Here is a 26,909-nt window from a genome sequence, read left to right as displayed (position 1 = left end):
AGTTGAGTCTTGCCCTCCAGGCTAAAGTTTACCAGCCCTCACCTGAGGATAGGGCAGGGTAGTCATAGGAGAGAGTATTGGTTTCAGTGAAAATGAGAAATCGATGGGGCTGTAATACATTTTTAGTATTTTTTAAGGGCTCTCTAACTGAAATGCAGGCTTAATATGAAAAATGTATACTGTATCTTTTATAATGCCACTGGCTCCTGTGCAAGCACTTAAAAAAGACCCCTAGCTGGAACAGGAGTCACAGCAGAAATATATATATATATATTGAGAGAGAGCAATGTTCTACCACTGCAATGCCTTCTGGTCCAGTGATGGAGACGCGGTAGCTGCCCTTCTGAAAAACAGTAATTCTCCACTTAGGGACTCTGATTGCACTTCTTGGATTCATTTAAGTTCTGGAAGGCAAAGCAAAAACACTGAAGGCCTTAAACCTGAAGTGGCAACAGCAAGAAGATCTGGCCACTGTCTCTTTGAAGCTTATTTCTTGCTTGGAAGGAATGCTAGCCACCAGAGCAGATCTACTGGAAGAAACTTTGGATGGAAAATTTACAGATAGGCCTCTCAGCCTAGACTTAGTGATGACAGAATGGATAGGTGGAGAAACACCCACCCAACCTGGCTCCACTGTAACACTACACCAGACATCAATTCAGAGGACAACTAGAGATGCCATACAGTGATCCAAATCTACAAACAGATAAGTATTACTATTCTAGTTATACTAGATCATCATCACCATTTATTTATATAGCGCCACTGATTCCGCAGCGCTGTACAGAGAACTAACACACATCAGTCCCTGCCCCATTGGGGCTTACAGTCTAAATTCCATAACATATACACACACAGACTAGGGTCAATTTGTTAGTGGCCAATTAACCTACCGGTATGTTTTTGGAGTGTAGGAGGAAACCGGAGCACCCAGAGGAAACCCATGCAAACACAGGGATAACATACAGACTCCACACAGATAAGGCTATGGTCGGGAATTAAACTCATGACCCCAGTGCTGTAAGGCAGAAGTGCTAACCACTTAGCCACCATGCTGCCCATATAGAGCCCACTGTGTTTTTGGAGCACACACACATACTACCATGCAGTACAGCTAAGCTCATTAATGAATCTCTTTCTTCTACCAGGGCACTGCAGCAGATTAGTCGCGCTTGTGTTGTTTGTTTTAATTTGGGCATTGTTTTCCATAGATAATGAAATATATGAAAAATATTAATGTCAAAGAGCTGTACTCAGATACAACACAGACCCATCTAACTAGTATTCAATGTAGAGGCTATTGAATATTAGTTAGAGAGTACAGTTTACAAAATACCTCTTGTTCTGGAAACTGAAAGATCTTACCTGATGCAAAACTTCTTGGCTGAGTTTCTCGAACAAATTGTAAAAAGCAGAAAGACTTCATAACGCACAGCCATGACCAACATCACGGTTTCTTGAGATGGTCACAAGTTGCAAGTATCAGATACACAACTTACCTTCTTGTATAACATTGGAGTTTGCAACTGTCTCCCTCCTCGAACAGATATGACCTTGCTTTGGAGGAGATGGTCAGAGGGCTATCCTTCACAGTAGTTCACACTACACAGAGCCAGGAAGCAATAGTCAAATTAGCACAAGACACGCATTTGTAGAGCTGTACAGAAAACAGATGAAATCAGTGCCATATCCCTACCATCTGTGGCTCCACAGCGCAACACAAAATGCATATCCTCCCAAGAACCAGTGGAGTACATATTAGTTCCTGTATTTTCCAGGGAAAATTTTTTGGAGGTGACCGGATTTATCATTAAACCTGAGCCTGTATGGCCTAGAGCTGGCACTCGCCAAAACCAAGCAGTGACCAGCAGGGCATCTCCCATCAAACCTGGAACCTAAGCATACCATAGCAGCCCCATAGGAGTGGGAACTCAGTCCACCTGTGCTCCACAAATATTGGCTGACAAACAGCACAGGAACTCCCCAGGACTTAAGCCTCCCATCCACTGGGTTCCTGCAGAAGAGTACCTGTATAGAAGTGGTGCTCATTGGCAGCAGTGTCACCTCATATCATGAAGGTAGCACTATGGAAATCACTGTCTGGTGCTCTGCACTCAGAAGTCCACCTATAATCAGCAAGGCAACAGTCAATAGTGTCCCCCAGCTTGATTCTAATACTTTTGAGTCTAATAAGAGACTGTAACATAAAACAGCTTAGAGTCATATCTACAAGGTCTGTTTGTAACTATGGATCCTGATCTGAGCCCGTGTTTGATTTCAATTGAGAGAGCAAATATAATTCTCGGTCCTAAAACAAAAGCAGAAAGAAACATAAAGCAATAGTGCGCCACAGCAATGGGTACAATGGGGGGGAACAGGACATACAAAAAGCAGAGACATACAAGGTTAACAAAACAAGCAGGTGTTAACAATTTGTTAATTACTGCACCTGTGTTTTTGCCTATTTATGCCTGCCTACCACAGTGCACCTTGCTGGTCATTGTTATTTCCCATGGACTTCTTGCAAGCTTCAAGCTGCAGTCTGCTTGTTATCCCATTCATCTACCTCAGCTAAGTCCACTTGTTCCTGATGTTTGTCACACTGCTATGATGAAAGCTGGTAATGACAGCTATGGAGCCCAGAGTATGGTGAAAGCATGTAACATTTATTGAGTAAATATGATCTAAATAGTGCAGAAAATGGTACAAACCGAATATTGCAGACACTGAACAATGAATTGCTCAGTGAGGATGAAAGCAGGTAACAGCAAAGAATATGGCTGGTGCAGTTGAACAGGCTATGTGGAAAGAAACCAGGATGATGGCTAGCAGCTTGCGGTAGTCCCAGGAGTACCAACTGAGAATAACAATTTCCTGAACAGTGTTAGGAACCCCTCCAGCCGGCACAACACAACCCGGAATCTACTCTGCCAGTCAGGTGGTCACTGGAGCCCCTGATGGTGGGGACAGACTGGGCCGCAGACTGACAGAGGGTCGTGAAGTGTGTACCGGCTGGGGAGAACCCAGGCAAGCAGAGTGAGGTCCACGCAGAGGTCAAGGGCCGGCAGCAGACAACAGTATCAGAAAACAAGCTGAGGTCAGGGGTCACAGGCAGATAGCAGAAACGGTAAACAGGCCACAGATCAGGGTCACAGGATACAAAAGCGAAGTCCAATTCAAAGCCAAGGGTCATACACGGGAAATCAGTAGCGGTCTCAGAAGACTAGAACAGGAACAAGCAGGTCAGCAGACTGGAGTGCAGAAGCAATAACCGGCAATGAGGCAGCAGACCTCATTGCCTTAAATACACAGTTGGCCCAATCAAAACTTACATGCACCCCTGCAGACTAATGAGAAACATAGCACCAGACCAATCAGGGCTAGTCCCTGATAGGTGCACACAGATGCAGGCTAATGCCTGTAACTAGTCCCCTTAAATTAGCCCACAGGCTGTGTCCTCTTTTGCGCATGCGCCCGGCTTCCAACACCGCCGGGACGCAGCGCTATATGACAGGTGTCCGGCCGTTGCCTTGGCGACGGCCGGGTAGGAAGGGGAAGTGACGTCCCGGTCGTCATGGTGACGGCCGGGATGCTGGGGCAGGCAGGAAGCGAGCCGCAGCGGCTGTGAGTACCGCCGCGGCTCGTGACAAACAGCAACAGAAATGACCAATCACTAGCAGAGTTAACCTTCTTCTTTTTGCTAATTACTGCACCTGTGTCATTTCCTGTTTATGCCTGCCTTCCACTTCATACCTTGCTGGTCATAATTGTTTCCCTTGGACTTCCTGCAACTGCAATTTGCTTCTGTTATCCTAGATCCTGTCTATTCATCTCGCTCAGCTAAATCCACTTGTACCTGCTGTTGTACTCTCTGCTGTCTACCTGTTGTCAGCCACACTTGGATATCTGTTAATGATACTCAGATATACCTGGTCTGTATGTTTACTGCCATATCAGGATTAAGTTATTGTTTAATATATCAGTTTATGTTTTCACCGTACTCTGGGCTCCATAGCTGTTATTATAAGATTCCTAAGCTATCAGAACAGAAATGTAACAGGGATGAGAGATGGAATGAATGGTATGTAGGAGAACAAGGTGATCAGCAGTGTCAAAAGCATCAGAGGATTCCAGGAGGATGAACATAGAGAAGTAACCTCTATACTTTGCTATAAGTAGATCATTGAATGCTATTGTGAGTGTAATCTCAGTAGAATGTTGGTGTGAATGCCCAATTACGAATAGTCGGGAATGGAGTGAGAAGGAAGAAAGTTAGATAGACAGTTATACGCAAATCACTCAAATAGTTTGGAGGCAAAGACGTGGTGATATATAGGGCTGTAGATGAATAGAGGTTGAGAGATTATATTATTTTTAGTATCGGTGAGATGAGCAAGTGTTTCAAGGTGGATGGAAATGTACCAGTTGAGAGAGGTGAGCTAGAGGCGGGCATCCAGTGAGGGAGAAGGAGTGGAAAAGTTGGGAGGGGAAATGTTATTAGGTACAGGTTGCAGGGAAAGATTATGAGATGACTGCAGAAACTTCATCTTCAGTTACTGGAGTGAATGTACTAAGAGTAGATTGGGGAGTGTAGGAGAGGTGTGCAAAATTTTAAAGTGGAAACATGTTGAATGTTGTTCATTTTGTACTTAAAATAGGTGGCAAAATCACTGGCTCCAAGGGAGAAAAACAGAAGAAGGTGCAGGCAGAAAATGAAGTTGAAGGTGGCAAAGAGGCACCTGGAGTTAGACTACTGGTTGGATATTACAGAAGTGAAGTATGTTTGCTTGGAAAGTTAAATAGTATTGCTGTGAGATGAACTGATGAATTTACAGTGAAGGAAGTCAGCACAGGAGCAGCATAGACTTCTACCAGTGGTGCTCAGCAGTGCATAAGCATGTTTTCAGGTAAATGTGTGCCATGGTTGAAGTTTGGATCATTGCAAACGACATGTGGTGGGTGGAGCTTGATTGTCTTGTGGTGTTTTGTTTTAGAAAGAGGCAGCCTGATCAGGATAGGCAGGGTCAGGCTAGGCTGGATGGCAGGGGAGCATGTGCCCCCTGGGCCAGTCACATAGTTGACTACCATGGGCTATGTCACTGAGCCACCTGCATTTTTTCCTTTTAAAATAGGCTACTGCGTTGAGTCTTGCCCTCCAGGCTAAAATTTACCAGCCCTCCCCTGAGGATAGGGCAGGGTAGTCATAGGAGAGAGTATTAGTTTTAGTGAAAATGAGAAATCGATGGGGCTGTAATACATTTTTAGTATTTTTTAAGGGCTCTCTAACTGAAATGCAGGCTTAATATGAAAATGTATACTGTATCTTTTGTTACGAATTCACAATTTTCATTAAGTGAAATCCTTATATGGTCACCTCCTCTACATAGTTTACATAATAATTAGATTTTACTTACACAATTTGGTTGACCCAAGAGAATATGTGATGATGCCCCAACCTGAAAAACTGTTGAATGAAATGAAACCTTTGTTAGCTACTGAAGAACATTTACTTTCTTGTGTTGTCAAAAGATAAATTAAATTTAGAAGTGAAGCATGATCAAAACAACTAAACAAACATCACATTTTTAAAGTATGATTCTTGATCTATTGTTTTTAATAAAAGAATTGATTAAAAGTATTGATTCTATTTTGTCAATTATGTTTTATTGCTTTTCTTCTTACTTTACTGTCTCGTTGCACCTTTTGTTACATTACATTGCTATAAAAATATATATTTTTAAAGAACTAAACCTCTAAGCCATATGTCATTGTGTACCTGGAAAACAGTGATTTTAGTTCCCTCCAAGGGTGTAACAAGACTCCAGTTTAGTAAGTAAGCAGGATGATAATTGTGCCACTATTTCTATTTGTAGCATACAGATTTGGTAAATGTGGATTATTTTTCAGCTCTGCCATTAATACTCGTTATTATGTGTTTTATGGGTGTTTGCTGAGCCAGATTTCTCCACAAGGAAAGGACATAGACACTAATGTACAGTAGACTACCAAAAGCATCCTCATCATTGCCTGGTGTGAATTAAGATATACATAGAAACAGTCAGATTAATTAAAAAAGGGAATTGCAAGGTGGCGAGGCTTGACCGGGCATGGAGTGAGTCGCATGACAATTGCTTTCATGCATACATCCTGCTAATTTATCCGGCTCCATGCACTGCACTTACCTGAAACCAACCAAAGTGAGTCTTGTTGGCTCCCTACACCTGCCTGTCCCCCCCTGTCTGGGACTTTGGCATCTGTCCACCAGATGCTGACTCTGGAGTGGACCCCTGCAGCTGCGTGGCCCTCCCGGGAGCAGAACCTACCTTCTGATATCTCTGGGTCTTTCACCTTCTAGCACAATCTGCTTTCCTACTTCCAGTTGATGTTGGAGGGTTTCGTCGCCGCAGCCCCTCATGGACTGCCGGGCATGCTACCCGCCTGCTCTGTCACTGCTCAGACCTGCTGGTTTATAAGGCGTGAAGCGGCCATCTTGCCCTGTCATTGGTGAGGATGGACTTCTGCTCACTATGTCAGGTAAGTGGTGTGACATTATTCTATCCGAGCTTTTCCACCCTGGCCTCCCTCCTCCTGTGTGCTGTTTAACGACGGGTGCTGAGGTGCAGCATTGACTACACCTTCCCCCCCTCTCAGCAGCATTTCCTGGGATCAGGCTTAGATGCAGACTGTAGGTGACTAGATTATAGTGGTGGTGCAGGCTACACCCTGATTGTAACCTCATGCTTGGCAACTAAGCTGACCGCTCTGCACCTGCTGCCTTGACCGCGGCACTGGGCAGTTACAGCTTGGAGTACTACAGTCCAGTGAGGATCTGCTCCCCCCCCCCTACATCATGGGCCCCAACATTTCATAACAGCACCTGGATTGCATATTTGGCACATGTAGACTTTGTGAGTTTCTCCTTTTTTGTTTACCTGTAAGCTCCATCTCCTGAATGTAGTTGTGAAGCTGTGCTGCCATTTATTGAAACTGTGTGATATTGCAGCACCATTTTACCAGCCTCTTTTCCTCTTTTTCCTCTAGCTTCATCCTTAATTCCAGTGATCTTAACCTGCAGGGTCTATCTCCTATCTCTATTGGACTACTGGGGGATGGAATTCCTCCTCTCTTCATTTACTTGACTGCTATGGGTTAAAACCAATGCTGCCTCTGTCGCTGCAATGCTTGAGAAGTATGCTCGTACATCGTCTGCGCCCAAATCTGTGGATACTACTGGCACCAAAAAACTACCTGTGCAGTTTACTGACTCACCCCTGACCTCTGTTGACAACTCTAATTTCACTTGCCAGGTCCTTCTTGCCATTAGCTCCTTCGAGAAGAGTTACTGATCGTATAGGGGAGGTGCAGGCGGATCTGTCCCTTATTCGTCAGGACATGCAAAAGATGAGGGAAAGAGTCAGTGAGGCTGAGTAACTGATATTTATGCTGGAGGACACCACCGCTCCCCTCAGGGATGACATAGTTGAACTGACTACCCAGGTTAACATCTGTAAACAAAAAATGTCCGACCTGGACGGAAGCCTTCCAGGAACAATCTGTGCCTTGTGGGTCTCCCAGAGAGGGCGGAGGGCACTAATCCAGAAGTCTTCTTGGAATTCTAGTTGTTAACAACATTTGGAAAGGAGGCTTCACCACTCAGTTTGCAGTCGAGCTCACCACCTATCTCTTCAACTCTCAAAACCGGGGGCTCAGCTCAGACATTTATAGCCAAACTGTTCCATTATAAGGATAAAGATGCTATACTCCAATTGGCTCAATCCCAGGGCCTGCTTAAGTATGAAAATCACATGATGTCCATCTTCTCTGACTTTGCAATTGAGGTCCAGAGAAGTAGAGTCTAATTTACTCAAGTAAAACAGAGACTCTGGGACCTACAACTTCCATTTGCAATGCTGTTCCCTGCCCGGCTGCGAATGGTGACAGATGGACGCTCTCACTTCTTCCCCACACCTAAGAAGGCGATGTACTGGCTGGATGGAAGGCACCGAGCCGAAGCTCAGATGAGATAGAGAACATTAATTGACACTTTTGCCTGTTCCCAAATGTTATTTCAGGGTTCTCATCTACATTCTGATGTTGAGTATCTTAACTCTGGGAGTTATTTTATATTTAGCTAAGTTTATTGTGCAATGCATGGAGTTCATAGGTAGCCCTAATTGCTACAATTTAGTTTTAGGTAGTCCTCAGTTGAGTAAGTGTTGGGTTGTTTAGGGGATTAGGTGTACCAATGTTTTTTTTTAGGTATACGAGGTGGGAGAGGGGGGTGTTAGTGTTAGGGGGTAGTTTACCTGACGTATTTGCCGTAACACTGTTTGCTAATACATAATTTTTTCTCCTATTCTGTGCCCAACCAGTGCTGTTAAATTTCCTTTTCTTGCAGTTTAGTGTTTTGATTTTTTTCTTTTTTTCTTACGTTACATGCTCTTGTTCATTGTTAATGTGCTCTATGTTCTACTCTATGAAATTACTTGCAGGATCCAGAGGAGGGTGAACAACCTCTACTGCACTCTGGATGTACTGTATGCCTGGTTCCATGCCTGTGTGGTCTTGGGTGGGCCCTGTTCCCCAGATGTTTGCCCATCTGGTCCCTCTGACTCCTAGTGACAGTCACCATGGGAGGGAAGGGTTTTATAGGCCCACCAACACAGTCTATCCTACCTCCCCTTCTGATCAATAGGCATGGGGTAGGGGGCTTCGGTAACTCTCTTGGAATGTGAGGGGTCTTAATGAAAAAACTAGATTCCTGGTCCTTGCTCAAACCAAGAAATACAACTCTGACATAGCATGCCTGGTTGAGACTCACCTGGTGAGAAGCCGAGTACTGGCTCTTAAAAAGTCCTAAGTGGAAACGGCCTATCATGCTGTGTACTCATCTCACTGTCAAGGGGTGTCAGTACTGGTGAAGAAAAATTGTGTTTGGTGTTAGAGCAGATACAATTGTACCCCCTATGGTCGTTATGTATTTCTCCGGCCCTGGTAGATAACTCCACTCTTATTGTCCTGGCAATCTATATTCCCCACCCTTTCAACTCCGAAGTGCTTAAGAAGGCCTTCAAATTCTTTGCTCTGTCTTCGCATGTTCCAGTAGTGAGCATGGGGGACTTGAACACTGTAATGGATGTCTGCCTTGACAGGTAGTGGGAGGTGTTCCTAGTGATAGGGAGGGACCCTTCACCTCTTTCCAAGCTGCTAGCAGACATGGAATTGATTGCTATTTGGAGAGCTCAGTTCCCATCACAACTACCCTATGCTTCTGGTCATTACACTTGTCCTAAGCATTGGAATTCTGTTCTGTAAACTTAACTCGTTTTGGCTTACTCTGATGGGGCGGGTAGTGACCTCGGTGGTAGTCACTTCAGCAACTACAGTAAATCCGACAGCAGTTTGACCGATTGTAGAAGTACAAATTTCAGCTGTCCTACTTGGAGATGAGGACGACTGCTTGAAAGCACTGTTACAAAGAATTCTGCAGAATGAACATTCCGGTGCCTGCAAATCACGTCATGTTAAAGTGCGACCTAGACATTCTCGCTATTAAGGTGGTCATTTAAGGAAGCGGCGCCTCTACAATGTTTAGTCTGCATTGTTCATTCGGCGGAATTCTTTGTAACAGTGATTTCAAGCAGTTGTCCTCACCTCCAGGTAGGACAGATGAAAATTGAACTTCTCCTATCGGTCAAACCGTTGTTGGATTTACTAGAGTCGCTAATTGGTACCCAACCCAGTGACCTAGCGGTGGATTGGGAGGGGATCGTTGCTACGAATTTCAGAATAGTTAGGCCCTCTGTCCTTTGGGACGCTTTTAAGGCCTTCCTCTGGGGTACCCTGGTTAATACAGTTGGGGGCCGCAACAAGTTCTCTAGGGAGGAGGTATTTAGATTGGACCTGAAGCAGACCTATATTTCCACGCAGGCACCCACCAACCGAGTGTGCTGGCTGCATGCACAGAAGGCATGGGCTGGCCATCTATTAGAAAAGTCTAATCACCAGCTCCTCTTTCCCAGACATCTTTCCCAGACATGCTGTGTAGACTAAGGGGGACAAAAATGGGAGTCTTATGGCGTATCTGGTCAGGACGGATCTGCAGAATACCATTGTCTCTACCATTTCAGTCTGTTCGAGCCCCACCCACTTTCAAACTGAATGGATTGATGCTATTTTCTTAAACTATTTTTACACATCCAGGGTAGTGAAGTGAGAATTCCTCTGGGAAGTTATGAAGACATTTGGAATTGGTCCCAGGTTTTTAATCTGGGTATAGCTCCTGTAGTAGAACATGAAGTTAGTGTTAATGGCCAAATTACTTCACCCTTCAACCTGGGTAGCGGCACAAAGCAAGGGTGCCCCTTTCCCCACCATGGCTGCCATTGATATTAAACTTTTGGTGTTCCTGATTCGGGTGATTCCTGGGATATGTGGCCTCAGGCGGGGGATGGGTTGACAAGATCACAATCTATGCCGACAACATGCTTCGGTTTCTGGGGGACTCAGATTTGTCCTTTGCAACATTGCTGCGTCTTGTGATTGAGTTTGCCGGTTTCTCTGGCCTGAAGATTATTTGGCCCAAATACAGCATATTTCCTATAGGCAGTGGACTTCCCTTGGCTCCTACCACTTCTTATCCATTGCATTGAACGCTATAATTTAAATATCTGGGGATATAAGATAAAAATTTGGTGGCTGATTATATCTCTCTAAACATTGACCCGGTGATCAGATACATTCAGGCCAAGATTTCCACTTGGACGAACCTGACCCCCTCAATGTCGGGTAGAGTTAATTTAATTAAAATGGTCCTTCAACCCAAATTTTTATATCCACTACACCATGCTACTGTGTATCTCCAAGGGTGACTCTTTTTTAAAATTAACAAATATATGTCCTCTCTGGTCTGGGGGAAAAAGCTAGCAAGAATCAGGATGACTTATTTATATCGCAACTTTGCCTCAAGAGGTCTGGCCCTTCCAAATTTCAGGGCCTACTATGTTGCTACACAGCTGGCTCACCTGCGTAGATGGATTGGTGACTCCCTGACAGCTGACTTGGTGGGCTTCCTTGACAGGTGGATGGGATTCCATAGGCCTCCCATACATATCCTGCTGGGCACCTGGGCTCCTAGCACCATCCAGCCACTACTTCGGCAGGCCCTGTTAATATGGAATATGATGACTCCCCAATTTGGGTTAATTGCTCCTTCCCTGAACTGTTTAAACTGAGTCAGTTTTCCAGTTGGTGTGATGTGGGTGTCACTGCACTTTGTCAATTGTACATAAACACCAACTTTACAACATTTTCGCAGATGCAAACTTTCAGCTCCTGAACTGTCTATTTTACAACTACCTGCAACTATGTCATGCTCTGGTTGCAAAGTTTTGAGGTGAATACCTTACCTTCCACTTACACCCTCTCCATTTGCTTCTCCGTCAAGTGGGCTCAGATAAGGCTGTTTCAGTACTCTATGCTAATGTCTTTCCTTCCTTACTACTGACAATTTGGGTGGGCAAAGATTGGGATGAGAGATGTACTTTGGTCCCCTTGATGAAGAGAACTGGACCTCTATGTTGGATAGTGCTAGGAAGGCTACCCCATTTACCAAATACAGACAAGTACAGCTGTACATATTACACTGAGGATACTACTCCCCTCAGAGGCTGTGTCAGATGGGTGCTAGGACTGACTCTGTTTGCACAAAATGTGGGGAAGTCTCCACTGCCTTCTAACATTTGCTATGAAGCTGTCCTTTAGTTGAGGACTTTGGTCAGAGGTGGTGGTAGGGAATCCAAGACATGGGTAGCACTATCCCAATACTTTTTCCTAAGACAAGTGTGTTTGGTTTGGGCCTTTGAGCTTCTGTTCAATAGGCGTTCAACCAGATCATTACCAATCTCCTCGATTTGCCAAGGTCATCATCGCCAGAACGTGGATTGCCCGGGAAGGCCCCGTTTTGCCCGTTGGTTATCATTGGTCAATGAGGCTGTGGGGCATGAACGGTTTACTTACCAGTTTCATAATACTATGCCTAGTATGGTCTAGGTGGGTAAAACCAAAATATGCAGCATAGTCGCTGCTGGCTGATTGTGACCCTTATTGAGAACCTCTCCTTGTGACTTCTACTTCATAATAGCCGCACTCCCACTTGGGCCTGGTGTATTCTCTCATACCATATGCTCACTGGTACTGAGCACTCTGCACTGACCCTGTTTCGGCACAGTATCTCATGTGGTTGGGAATTGGTTGTATAAGATTATGTTGCTGTAATGTTGCATCACGTTGCACTTATAATATATAATGTTTTGCTTTTAGGCTAAGTAATATTGTTATAACTAGCCGCTAGAGTGGATAACGTACATATTCTTCTGTACTGTACAAAAACTTCTTAATAAAAATATTTGATTTAAAAAAGTAAGCTGTATACACATATAGAGCACAAAAAACGACAAAAAGTAATATTGAAGACATCACATGCAAAGATGTGCACAGAATGGGACATGCACACAGTAGAATACATATGTAGGAGAAAAAGAGCATAGAATAAAGGCACACATAGGGAGAAAACACAAATTTATAGTAAGTAACTGTGACTTGGACCAAGGTATCAACAGTCTGAGATTGTGCTGTAAAAATAGGCTAAAGCACAGATATAACATGTGGTAATTGACACTTAGCCTGTCAAGATTTTACCTCTTTGTCCTTACAATTTCATATTGCAATATAATAGCCTGTCTAAATCTGCATGTTTTATGTAGTACCAATGCTGGCAGCTTCTCAGAGTTTTACAGCATATTGCAAAAGGCATTCATTTTATAGTCTAGTCTGGTTACCTATAAAAATAAATAAAATATGCAGCATGCTTCACCTAAATTAATAACCAGTACGCATGCTATAGTCTGGTCTGATTACCACCAAAGTTAAGAAACAATGAGCATTGGGTCCCCCTGCAAAAGTGGGAACCAGCACCTGGCTCAAACATTTTCAAGTTGTTTCACATAGCAAACTTGTTCAATTCAAATTTAGCTTAATATTTTTAATCAATCTAAAATTCTAAAATTCAGGTTATTTATCAAATTTTGAACCTATTTGAGAAATTATTTGTGGCTGGTTTAAGCTTATTTAATACTGGATTTGAAGAGGGTTTAGGACTACCTACGCTGGTAGAACGGATATTCTCATGGATGTGCTGCCAATGATTGAGGTAGGAGGTACCCAGGTCTTATTTCTTTATAGTTCTTGAGGTTTCTGTGACTCAAGTTGTGGCAATCTGTGTAAATGAGAAGAATGGGAGGGGGAGAGGACTTACTTGTATGTAGTATGGGTTTGAGACATTGTTGTTCAGTTTTCTTATGTTGTGTGAACGGTGTGATTGGGAGTTAACAAGTAAATGATGGGTGTATCAATTGTCCTTGCAGGATATATCAATTCTCCTTGTAATTTGAGTCTAAATTTTTGTCTTATGGAAATGCCGAGTATATCACTTTACCTTGCAGGGATATAGCGATTCTCCTTGCAGTATAATTCTGTAGTCCTTGTTGGTCTCTGTGTAGTCAAATCTTGGCTTCTTGACCTATAGGTGAGACAATAGGGAAGGATGAGAGGGGGAGGGGATAGGGGAAAGGAGGGAATGGGCTAAGCCTTGGGGCAAGTTTAATGCAAATGGCTCAATTTATTTATAGCTGGATGCAGATATTGTAGTGAAGATAATGTGGAAATAAAATGCAATGCAAAAAGGATAGTATAGAGGAGGTATTACTCATTTTATAATGTCCATTATTATAAAATGAGTAATGGGGGAAAAGCTGGGAAAGAAAATTGAAGGTATTGGTAAGTGCAATGGTAGGAATGCAGTCCTGGGATTCTGGTGGTCTAGTGGGATGCTTGGAGTAGTGTGGGGCAGTAGTAGAATCCAATGCATTTCATTCGGTGAGACTTCTTCTGGGTATAACAACTTATTCTCGTGTGCTGGTTTATGTGGAAGAGAGAGGGGAAGAAGTAAGGGGGCAGGGAATGATGGAGGCTGATTGGAGGATGGGTGGGAGCGTGTGATTGGAGGAGAGGTTTGTGGTGGTTGCTAGGAATAAGTAGAGGATAAGGTAACTCAGAATTGGGAAAAAGGGTTTTAGTTGAATAAAAAATAAGTAAGGATCAAAGAGCAAATAGATGGAAAATAATGTAAAGAACCATAGACAGAAAGGGAAATCTATGTATGAAATTAATAGAAAAATAGAAAAATTAGAAATGTTAAATGAAAGTAATAAATGATAATGTAATAAAATGATTAGACTAATAATATTGGTAAAATAAAAATATAAAAATAAAAATTATATATAAAACATGAAAATAAAATATAAAATAAGGAAAATAAGTATAAATAAATATAGTAATAAATACATGAAATAATTGAGTAGGAGAAATGGATGAGAACAAAAAATATATTAAATGTAGAGAGAAGATAAGAGATAGGAAAGTGGATAGAGTGTAGAAAGTATAGGAATTGATTGGAAAGTAGGCTGTGGAGGTAGAGTGTAGTAGTGATTGGTGAATGAGAGTGTTGGTGGGAGAGGGTGTGTGTGTGTGTGTGTGTGGGGGGGGGTGATATGGTGGGGCGGTATGGGAGGTGGGCAGAGGGTGGATGGGGAGGGTGGAAAAAGACATTGTCAAAGAGTTGTTCACAGGAGGGGACCCAGTTCCAAGTCGATGTTGAGGTCTCTAGGGGTAAGGGTATTCAGTTTGTGGATCTATCTTATTTATTCTCTTGCTATTTGTGATATGAAATCGCCTCCTCTCCAGCATTGCTTGAAAAGTTTGATGCCTATGAAGGTAAGTCGTGTAGTGTACAGGTATGTTGTGGGTTTGTACATCTTTCTTTATGATTCTGGTGTGTTCCTGTATCCTTGTCTTTAGGTCTCTTATTGTCCTTCCCACATACTGTAATCCACAGGGGCATTGTAGCAAATAGACTACACCTTTGGAGTTATTTTTAATTGTTTCCAGTAGGTCTGTTGGTTGTTGATGTTTGTAAATTCTGTGATGTATGGAACCATCTTCGACTTAGATGGTCAGGTCCAGAAAATCCATTTGTTCTCTTCTGCTGTTTGTCGTGAAGTGAAGGTTCAATTCGATCGTGTTCTGGTTCGTGTTCTGTTTTGTGGTAAAATCTTATATATATCTCATATTTTTATGTTGTCTCCTCATCATATGAAGAGGAAATAGTTGATGTATCTTCACCAAACTATTATGTCACTCTAGTTGAGGTTGTTGTTCCATAAGTGATCCTCATCCCACTCAGCCATAAAGAGCTTCACGCAGCTTGGTGCAAATTTCATTCCTGTTGCTGTCCCTTTTACTTGCTTGCCGTAATTTCCATCAAATCTTTGATAATGAAGTTTACCTGGTCTTCTGATAGGGTAGATTCTGTGGTGTGGAAGTGTCTGTTATAGTTGCATTCTTGTGTGTGGTTGATGATGGTGTAGATGGAAGCAACATCGCGATTGACAAGTGTGTATGCTTGGTTCCATTGTAGTTTGTTCAGGATCTGTAAGCTTGAGTTGTGTCCTTAAGGTAGCTCCTTTGTGACGATATTAGGGGTTGTAGGATGTGATTGATCTTCCTGGGGGTTCCTTTTGGATTTTAGGTAGCTAGTAGAAGCCTGTTAGTCTTGGATGTTGGGTTTGTAGGAATTTGTGCTCCTTCTTATTCAGTATGCCTGCAGTCAGACCTCTTTTGAAAACTGTGGTTAGTGGTTTGTAACACTAGAATGTGGAGCCTCTGAGTAGGATGTAGGTGGTCTTGTCTCTCAGTAGTCTGTCTTCTATGTAGTCAGCTTTGTTAAGCATGACAGTTCCTCATCCTTTATCGGCTGATTTGATGATGATAGCCTCCCTCCTCCCCCTCCCCCTCCTCCTCCTCCCCCTCTCTCTTCCACATAAATCAGCACATGAGAATAGAATGTTAAACCCAAAAGTAGTCCCACTGGAAGAAAAACATTGGTTTCTACCAGGGCCGGACTGGGACTAAAAATCAGCCCTGGCATTTAAAGCACACAGGCCCACGTGTTGTGGGTTCCATGCACTATATTGTTGCACACTGATGCTGGCGCAGTACAACATGATGTAGTATGAGTGTGTGTGTGTGTGGGGGGGGGGGGGGGGTATTTATTTCTCCTAATGACCCTCAACATTACATTATTAGCACCCCAATTACATCAATAAACACCATGACAATACATTATTAGTACCCAAATTACAGCAATAAATAACCCCCCACACGCACTCATACTACATCAATCATCCCCACATTACAGCAACCGGCATCACCCCCCACATTACAGCAACCAGCATCACCCCCACATTACAGCAACCGGCATCACTCCCCACATTACAGCAACCGGCATCACTCCCACATTACAGCAATACCCTCTCCTACTTATTAGCAATACTAAGCACCAAACACATTACAACATTGCCACCAGCACGCCACCCCATACTACAGCAATACCACCAATTATACAGACGCCACTGTAGGAAACAATGTTTTGCTTTTTTCAAATCTCCCACAAAATAGCAACAACGAACAGAGTACTTACACACACATATAGGTAACAGGTACCCTTTTCCCTCAATTAAATAGTAATGGCAGAATTTTCATGAATCATTCCACATGAAATAAAACTAACATATATCTAAAAAAAACATATTGAATGATCAGTTGAATCCACACGGCCGCATTAAAAGTATTTCCATCTACAGCAAAATGTCAGAGAAAAATATTTTTGTTTTACTACAGTAATTGGATATGCGTCTTTTCTATTCATTTTAAATAACACAGTATATAAATTAAGGGGGATAGAGGAGGTGGGTGAGAAATAATTGGATGTGATCCATCAGTTTGATTAGATAGGAAACATTTAGATTATTTACCTGGAGGCGTCTACCCCCTTGACTCACAGGCAGGGCTGACAAGAGGAATTTTGGGCCCCGATACAGCAACTTCTTTGGGCTCCCATCATATTCAACAATGAAAGACTTGCCTTTGGCAGAAGTTCATATGATGCCACACCGTAGTGCCCCAAGGTCATATTATGCCACATAGTATTACCCTCAATTCATATTTGGTCATGCAGAAGTGCCCACAAATCATATTACGGCATAGTAGTGCCCCCAAATCATTAGTAAAGCTCAGATAAAAACTCATTCACAAATAAAAATTGCTACAGCATATCAGATACTGAGTGTGAGTCCCAAGAGCAGCTTAATATATCATTTACAATGCAAACAAAAATAGATATATTGACACAATTACAGATAAAATTTATGACAAGCAATGTTTTTTCCTCTTAATTAAAAATCTCTGTACAGATAAATATGCAAAAAGCATTACAGCGCAATAATGAGCAATACATAGTGTTAAACATTATTGGATACGCTGTAGTGTCCCCAGTTCAAGAAAGGATGGTTAAAAACATATTGCACACGAGAAAATATATGAACTTACCTGATTATGGCATCCTGTGTTCTGTTCTCCTAGTGGGCGCGCTGGGCGAGGAGGGATCAGCAGCTGTCAGCTCACACAGGCAGTCGGGAGCAGGAATAGAGGGCAGTGGTCGAAGCAGAAATTTAGGAGTGGGGGTATAGAAAATATAAGTGAATGGAGTATGAAGGCTTGATTTTTTATTTTTTTTAACACTTGTCCCCTCTGTGCATTTCCATTCTTCATTACTACTTGTGTTTTATGATGGTTGCATCCCTGACATTCCCATTCTTAAGATGTCTCTACCTTTACACTTTCTTTTACCTATGCCCCTGCACCATCTTCTCCTTTGTCCCTCTCACTTAACCCCCTGCACCACCTTCTCCGCTGGCTCTCACACATCTTCCTGTACCACCTACTCCCCTGGCTCTCTCACACGTCTTCCTGCACCCTCTACCCCCCGGCTCTCTCACTCCTCTTCCTGCACCCCCTACCACCCTGGCTCTCTCACCCCCTTCGGCTCTCTCACCTCCTTTCCCAGCACCCCCTTCGGCTCTCTCACTCCCTTTCCCAGCACCCCCTTGGGCTCTCTCACCCCCTCTCCCAGCACCCCCTGGCTCTCACCCCCTTTGGCTCTCTCACCCCCTCTCCCAGCACCCCCTGGCTCTCACCCCCTTTCCCAGCATTCCCTTCCGCTCTCTCACCCCCTCTCCCAGCACCCCCTTCAGCTCTCTCACCCTCTCTCCCAGCACCCCCTTCAGCTCTCTCACCCCCTTTCCCAGCACCCCCTTCCGCTCTCTCACCCCCTTCGGCTCTCACACTCCCTCTCCCAGCACCCCCTGGCTCTCTCACCCCCTCTCCCAGCACCCCCTTTCCCAGCACCCCCTTCCGCTCTCTCACCCCCTTCGGCTCTCACCCCCTCTCCCAGCACCCCCTGGCTCTCTCACCCCCTCTCCCAGCACCCCCTTCGGCTCTCTCACCCCCTCTCCCAGCACCCCCTTCGGCTCTCTCACCCCCTCTCCCAGCACCCCCTTGGGCTCTCTCACCCCCTCTCCCAGCACCCCCTGGCTCTCAACCCCTTTCCCAGCACCCCCTTCCGCTCTCTCACCCCCTTTCCCAACACCCCCTTCGGCTCTCTCACCCCCTCTCCCAGCACCCCCTGGCTCTCACCCCCTTTCCCAGCACCCCCTTCGGCTCTCTCACCCCCTTTCCCAGCACCCCCTTCGGCTCTCTCACCTCCTTTCCCAGCACCCCCTTCGGCTCTCTCACCCCCTCTCCCAGCACCCCCTAGCTCTCACCCCCTTTCCCAGCACCCCCTGGCTCTCACCCCCTTTCCCAGCACTCCCTGGCTCTCACCCCCTTTCCCAGCACTAGCTGGCTCTCACCACCTGAAAATCGCGGGCACCCCCGCCCGAAAATCGCGGCACCCCCGCGACCCCCCCCCCCTGAAAATCGCGGGCACCCCCGCCCGAAAACCGCGGCACCCCCGCGACCCCCCCTCCCTGAAAATCGCGGGCACCCCCGCCCGAAAATCGCGGTACCCCCCCCCGAAAATCACGGCACCCCCGCGACCCCCCCCCCCCCCGAGAAACAGCATAACGGGGGAGGGAGCTGGGGAGCGCGCAGCAGAGGTGGCTGGTTCACCTGAACCAGCCACCAAGAAGACAGGGGGAGTCGGGCCGGCCCATATAGCCATCGGCCCTTCTGGCATTTGCCAGAAGAGCCAGATGGCCAGTCCGGCCCTGGTTTCTACTACTGTCCCGCACTACTCCAAGCATCCGACTAGACCACCAGAATCCCAGGAGAAAGCCTAAAACAACTGGAAAGCAGAATAGGATAGTGAAATCCACAGCACCCAATTGCATTCTAGTGGCCATCTTGGTTCCAGAATACACTGCTTTGCGCTGCATACTACACAAAAACTGCTCTTCCAAGAGCAATACTAAGCTATAGTCATTGAGCAGTCACAGAGCCATTGGCTTTAAACATTGTTGAGCTATAATTTAAATCACAGCAACCTGGACCACCTTCCTTCCTACCACTACACCTATCAATACCTTTCAACTTTTTGAAAGTTTTGTCCCCCATTATCCTTATTATACTATCTACTTTGCTCTTACCTCCTCCATACTATCCTATATCTATAGTTATAAATATTTTATTTCACCTGTATTTTCACTACAATATCTGCACCCAGCAATAAATATAATTAGCTATTTGCATTAAGCCTTCCCCATGGCTTAACCCACTACCCTCTTTCCCCTATCCCCTCTTCCTCTCCCCCCTCCCCCTTTGTCTCACCTGCAGGTCAAGAAGCCAAGATTTGACTACCTAGAGACCAACAAGGACTACAGACTTATATTGCATGGAGAATCATTACATCCTTACATGTATAACTGATACACCCGGCATTTCCCTAGGATGTGAAATTAGACTCAAACTACAAGGTATGTATTCAATCTCAATTTTACATAATTTGTGGCAACAGTTTGAGGAAAGTCTTTTCCTGTTTCCTCAAAGGGGCACCAACTCCATTTTAATGCCTGTGGGTTTGGAATGAGATTTTCAACAAACGCATAGGGATGTGATATTCAGATGTCCACATTATTTTGGCTATGTAGTGTACAACACTCAGAAGTAAGCAGTACCAGGAACTGGTGAAGGAGCCTGGTGGTGCATAATGCATTGCTCCCTGTGATCAGAGGTATTACTTGATGCTAACATTATTATCTAATAATCTCTGTGTTGAAAGTTTTTCTGTTTGCAAGAGGGAGGTCTGTCCTCACGACTGATCAAGGAAAAATAACTGCATGTGACTATTCTCCTACAACTTTTGTGCAGTTGGCGCTTACTGTCAGTGAGTGTCTAGTGGCCAGTTAACACCAGTAGGAGTGGACAGTAATGGGTAAGGCAGACCAGCACTGAAAAACATATATGTCTGCCAGAAGCTATACCTTTTGCACCTGATAGATGGCAGATGCAAATACATTGATGATGACAGTCGCCAGCACCTACTAGCAGATTCTGATTGACTGATTGCATATTCACCTCTAAATCTTATATGTCCTTTCTACATTAATATTTCCTCTATTATTGGAATTGGGATCCTATTGTAAAATGTATTATTAGCTACCTGCATTCCGACTCTAATGTGTTTTACAGTATAATAACAAATATTAACAAACTTTTGTTGCACTTATGACCTGGTTGTGTATAGGCATATGTGGGTGTATGTATGCCTGACTTAGGCCAGATGTAAACCTGGTGTATATACTCAGCATATGGGCATAAATACACTATTTTTAGAGCTGCCTTTTTTTGAGCTGTAAGTACATCTAATATGCATCGAACTCAGAGCCGGCCCTAGGATTTAATCTACTAGCTCTATCAGATGTAAACTAAATATAATAGAAGCAGCTCTACTAAATCCACACATAGTGCTGGCAAAAGGGGACAAGGATCTTCTCAAGTGAAAAATAAGAATAACAAAGTAACATTTAAAACAATGTGAACAATATTCAAATTATACAGTATATACAGAGTTTCCCTCCTTTAAATTCAAATTGAATAACAATCTTGTTATTTTGTACAAGAAGAAATATTGATTCTACCCTCTAATGGCAGAAGGAAGATATATTTCTCTTAATTGATATATACTACACAAAATTCAAATTTTTTTATCAGAAAAAGAAATAACGTTATTTTTGATACACACTAAGCCTATTAATTGGCTGGGTTTGAACAGGGGACAACCCTTCAGTAGTGAAGTGGTTTTAAAGCACAGCAAAATATAAAATAAGATGTTTGTAAAAAAGTTTGGCTAGATAGAATTATTTAAATGCAAAAAAACTGTCTTGAGATTATAGCTTGAATTTTGATATAAAAAATATAATGTTCACAATGGCTTTCTCTAAATATTGTGAGATGTTCTTAAGGAAGTAAACATGATTTAACAATAAAAATAATACAAAAGAGTCAGCTATTTACATTTGCAAAATAATTAAAATAAAAAAATCATATAGTTTGTGTTATGATGTTGGGATTGCTTCTTTAGCTCTGGTGAGCATAAGTCATTGACTGTGTATATTGATATTACTTATTCAGCTGTGGTGAGCATGAGTCATTGCACATCTGTCTAATTTAAATTAAGGTGTGTTCCCTCCTGTCCTGATTGGACCTTAAATCCATCTCCTGTTCTATGCTTCTTTGTCAGTGATAGAGTTACTCCTGGATTCCTGTACAGTCTTTTCTCTTGGATTCTTCAGGATACTGATTTATGCTACAACTCTGGCTCTACAACCTTGGCAAACAGCATACAAAGACTTCAGATTCTGTACCTTTGCAAACAGCATACAAAGTCTTTGGACTCTTTACCCTGGAAAAACAGCAACACATCATTCCCGCATTGAGCATATTGTGATTTCTCTCAAAGTGAGTACAGCAGCTTGAACATAAAACCGCACGTATACAGAACATTTGTCTGCTGGTTAGGAAGGAATAATTCTATATCAGGCTGTCCACTGATACCGCACTGAGGGATTCTGGGCTCATCTCAGTTGTGCTTGGAGTTTTGCTACCTTCAGTCCATTTACGTGGCATATTCTGCATTTTTTCACTATGTGCATGTGCGAAACAGAAACATAAAATAAAGAGTGCAGTTCATGTTTACACATAAATGACACTTCCGACAGACTGCGATATGAAAGGCAGAACAAGGAAGGGAAGAGGCGTTTGCATATAATGTAAGGGTGCACGCAGCAGGATCTGATTCAAGCTTTGGGTATTACTAAGGTACCTGTTTTTCAGTCATATCATTTTCACCAGTTACAGGGCAGGTGTAAGTGCCGAGTGATAGTGATGATGGTCGCATATGCATGCTAGTGTTTGCAATCAAGAGCAACTGTAAAAATGCATTTTATGTACAGTAGACATTCATAATATCTAGGGATGAGCGGGCTCGGATATCTGAAATCCGAGCCCACCCGAACCTTGCCGATCCGAGCGGGATCCGAGACAGATCCGGGTATTCCCGCCAATTGCAAAACTGAAAGCTAGGCTCCGAGTCATAATCCCGTTGTGGGATCTCGCGATACTCGGATTCTATAAATTCCCCGCTGGCCGCCGCCATCTTCACTCAGGCATTGATCAGGGTAGAGGGAGGTTGTGTTAGGTGGTCCTCTGCCCTGCTATATTCTGTGCTGTGCTGTGCTGTGCTCAGTCCAGTGGTGCTGTGTCCTGTGCTCTGTCCTTCTGAGTTCAGTGGTGCTGCTGGATCCTGTGCTGTGTCCTGTTCAGTCCAGTGGTGCTGTGTCCTGTGCTCTGTCCTTCTAAGGGCATTGTTATTTCCCCATTATTCCCAAGTTATAAAAAAATTTAAAAAAAAGTTATAAAAAAAATAAAAATAAAAAAATTATAAAAAAAAGAAAATTTAAAAAAAATATCCAAAAACAATCCTGCAGTATAAGTCCATTGGTACTGCAATATTACAAAGTTCACTGATTCTGCAGTATAAGTCCACCAGTGGTACTGCAATATTACAAAGTTCACTGATTCTGCAGTATAAGTCCAGTGGTACTGCAATATTACAAAGTTCACTGATTCTGCAGTATAAGTCCAGTGGTACTCTCCTGTGCCGCATATAATTTTTAAAGGCTTTCCCGAGTGTGTGTGGCTTAGGGGTACGCTCTCTTGTGCTACATATAATGGAAAACAAACATTTGGAGGATAAAGCTGCGAGGAAAAAGCTCAGTTTTCCTAAAAGACCCGCTGGCGGGGATGCTGATAACATCTGGTCCGGACTGAAGGACCTGCCAATCATTGCAGACATGTCTACTGTTGCTGCATTGGATGCTGTCACAATAGAAAAAATGGTGGAGGATTATTTTCCTGACACCATCCAAATAGACATGTCAGACAGTCCATATTGTTACTGGCAGGAAAAAAAAGGCAGTTTGAAAGCCCCTGTACAAACTGGCTCTATTTTACCTGAGTTGTCCCCCCTCCAGTGTGTACTCGGAAAGAGTTTTTAGTGCAGCGGGGAACCTGGTCAGTGAGCGGCGAAGGATGTTGCTTACTCAGAACGTTGAAAAAATGATGTTCATAAAAATGAATTATCAATTCCTCAATCAAGTACAGCACTGCCCTCCAGATAGTACAGAGGGACCTGTGGTTGTGGAGTCCAGCGGAGAGGAATTGATAATGTGTGAGGAGGAGGAAGTACACACTGTAGGGGTAGAGGAATCAGAGGTTGAGGATGAGGACGACATCTTGCCTCAGTAGAGCCTCTTTATTTTGTACAGGGAGAGATGAATAGCTTTTTTGGTGTGGGGGCCCAAACAAACCAATCATTTCAGGCATAGTTTGGTAGGCCCTGTCGCTGAAATGATTGGTTTGTTAAAGTGTGCATGTCCTATTTCAACAACATAAGGGTGGGTGGGATGGCCCAAGGACAATTCCATCTTGCAACTCTTTTATTGCCATTATGTGACCATTCAACAGTCGTTTGCCATGAGCACAAAGTAAAACAAAATTAAAACAAATTCAACAAATTAAACCAAAAGTAAAATGCCCTGTCATAATCAAAAACAAGAGGTATTGACGTGCTTGAACTACTGTAGTGTTTATAAGTTAGAAACACTACACTTGAAAGCTTGAGCCTTTAATAGAAAAAGTCACTCTTCATTGCACGAATATTTGCAACAGCGACAATTTTTGGGTTAACAAAGTCAACAAATAACACTTCGACCCTGTCTGTCTTTCACATACTTGATGGATCTCAATGATGAATGCTCTGTACCATGGTCGTCTAAAACAAGAGTTATTGACGTGCTATAACTACTGTAGTTTTTATAAATTATAAACACTACACTTGAAAGTTGGAGGAGGTATTGTGGCCCCGGTACCAAATTGGGTACCGGGGCCACTCCACTATGCAGTCAAGAAACTCCAGATAGAGGTGTATCAGATATTATACAACGTTGACTGTTGCTGCAAAATTTTTAAATAATATTGTGGGAACACTACACTATGCAGTCCATAAACTTTTTTGGTAGAATTCAGACCAGTGGAGGGTTTTTTAATTATATTGTGGCCCCGGTAAAAAATTGTGTACTGGGGCCACCCCACTACGCAGTCAATAAACTTTTTTTTTGGAATTCAGACCCGTGGAGGGATTTTTAATTATATTGTAGGGACCACTCCTCTACGCAGTCCACGTACAATTTTTGGTGTAATTAAGACCAGTTGATGGTTTTCTTATTATATTGTAGGGACCACTCCTCTACGCAGTCCAGATACAATTTTTGGTGTAATTAAGACCAGTTGATGGTTTTCTTATTATATTGTGGGGACCACTCCACTACGCAGTCCAGAAAGATACCTCGTTGCAACGTTTTGGACTAATAACAATATTGTTAGGTGTTCAGAATACACTGTAAATTAGTGGAAATGATTGTTATTGAATGTTATTGAGGTTAATAATAGCGTAGGAGTGAAAATAAGCCCAAAAACTTTTTATGCTTTTTTCAAAAAAAATCCGAATCCAAAACCTTAAATCCGAAACAAAACCTTTCGGCAGGTGTTTTGCGAGACAAATCCGAACCCAAAACCTCAAGCAAATCCGAATCCAAAACACAAAACACGAGACACCAAAAGTCGCCAGTGCACATCCCTAATAATATCCTGATAAATGCATTAAATGGAAATAAATTAATAAAATGTTTTGTTTAGTTAATGTTTTTTCATTAATGATTATATTGTGAAAAGGTGACAATATTTAAATACTTATATGTATTGTTCATATCCAGTAGTGTGTTGGGTCTGTCTCAATATAGCAATTGATGTATATGCAGAACATACCTACACCCAACATTTCTTCAGGTCTGCTTGTGGTTGAATACAGAAATGTGCATACCCGAATTACATGTGTTTTTAAAAAATCGCACATTACATTCGTTTTACATGCCTTAATGAATGAAACCCAAGATCTTTTTACTTCCCTTGAAATATTGGGATTTTATTTATATTTAAAAATACAAGCCATAATACATGGCTCACTATACACTGTGGTTAATATAAAGCAGTATTGCCCATGTCATACCTTATAATGTTTATGCAACATTTTAATAATTGTCTATACTAAATTACCTAATTATAATAAAATGCTTGGTCTGCATTTAGTAACATTATTTACATAAAACACTGCACGGTAACATTCCTAAGACAATATTATTGCTTCATGTACTTTGAATATTAAAGCACTAATCCCATGATAAAAGCAGCTGTGTTTTTAAACATAAATCACTGTGGTAGACTAAAAGAAGAATGTTGGAATTTACCATTTTCACTTGTTTTTTTGTTTCTGACTGCTAGTAATGATTTATGATTCTAGACTACCATGGCAACCATAGTCACATTGCACATGATGTATCAAGCATTGGGCATTGGAATGCCCCTCTAATTTCTGTCTGCACTCTGACATCATCCTTTTCCACCCTCTGCCATCCCATAATATGCTAATAGCAGTGAGACTGTGCCTGTGTAGGAGACCATGAAGGATCCTCCCACTGTGTCTCTACCTCTCTCCTGCCAAGGCTCTAAATTACAGTCAGCTGGTATCATACAGTTTTTCCCTGTATCATATAATACTCACCTTTTCTCTGCAATATGTTGAGCTACGTAGTCAGGAAGGGCGAAGGCGGGGCTGTGCACTGCATTAATAAGCTTTATAGCCCCTGACGTTGTAACACTTAAAGAAGAGGGAAGATTAAATGGGCAGCCCACCTCCTGGTGATCAGGTGGTGATAGGCAGTGGCGATCCAAGTACAGGAGGGGTTTCTAGGGAAATGGCGCCCCCCCTGAGTGCACGCCTGCTTAGAAAATGATGCATGTTTCAGATCAGATGAATGTTTAAAATGTACTCAACCTGCTATTTAAAGAAAAACAAAATTGTTCTGTGGGAATGTCGCTTTAACCTACTATATTATAGTGATAAGCAGAGATGGGCAAATAATTAGGCTGTCACTGAATTCATTTGCAAACCACTACCAGACCATGGACCTTAAATAAGAAAATCAGCAAGCATAAACAAATGCCACAAACAAATGTGTATAGACACAATCATAGCCCCACCCCTTTCATTAAACTAAATTTTTTAATTTTTTAAAATACTGCTCAGTTTAGCCTCATTTGTGGCTTAAATTAATCATGACCGTTAAGTGACATCAGAACTGTCTTATTAAGTGTGGTATTTTGTGTTCAGAGCTTTTTTCACACTGGCCAAAGTGCAACTTTTATTTAATTTCAATAATCTTAAACAATAAAATGAAATATTATTTTTTTCACTATTACACAAAATTATGCAGACCCATGAGCAATCTATGTGTTTTTTAAATAATCACCTTCAGTTCATCCAAGTCCTCCCATTGGCC

General features: G+C 42.8%; 2 long non-coding RNA genes across 2 annotated transcripts; one reads left to right on the top strand and one right to left on the bottom strand.

The window, feature by feature from the left end:
* Positions 1-1,507: 1,507 nt before the first annotated feature.
* On the bottom strand, positions 1,508-5,471 carry LOC142150001 (uncharacterized). Its single transcript, XR_012690961.1, has 3 exons — positions 5,415-5,471; positions 2,029-2,126; positions 1,508-1,602 (listed from the first exon to the last, which is right to left on the bottom strand). It is a non-coding gene; the product is annotated as an uncharacterized LOC142150001 (long non-coding RNA).
* Positions 5,472-6,257: 786 nt separating this feature from the next.
* LOC142150000 (uncharacterized) lies at positions 6,258-22,412 on the top strand. The gene is made up of 3 exons (XR_012690960.1): positions 6,258-6,534; positions 19,789-19,928; positions 21,695-22,412. It is a non-coding gene; the product is annotated as an uncharacterized LOC142150000 (long non-coding RNA).
* Positions 22,413-26,909: the final 4,497 nt, after the last annotated feature.

Source organism: Mixophyes fleayi, chromosome 4 (assembly GCF_038048845.1).
Source record: "Mixophyes fleayi isolate aMixFle1 chromosome 4, aMixFle1.hap1, whole genome shotgun sequence".
Classification (NCBI taxonomy): Eukaryota; Metazoa; Chordata; class Amphibia; order Anura; family Limnodynastidae; genus Mixophyes; species Mixophyes fleayi.
Note: the sequence above shows the minus strand (reverse complement) of the source record. Positions and strands in the feature narration are given on the sequence as shown.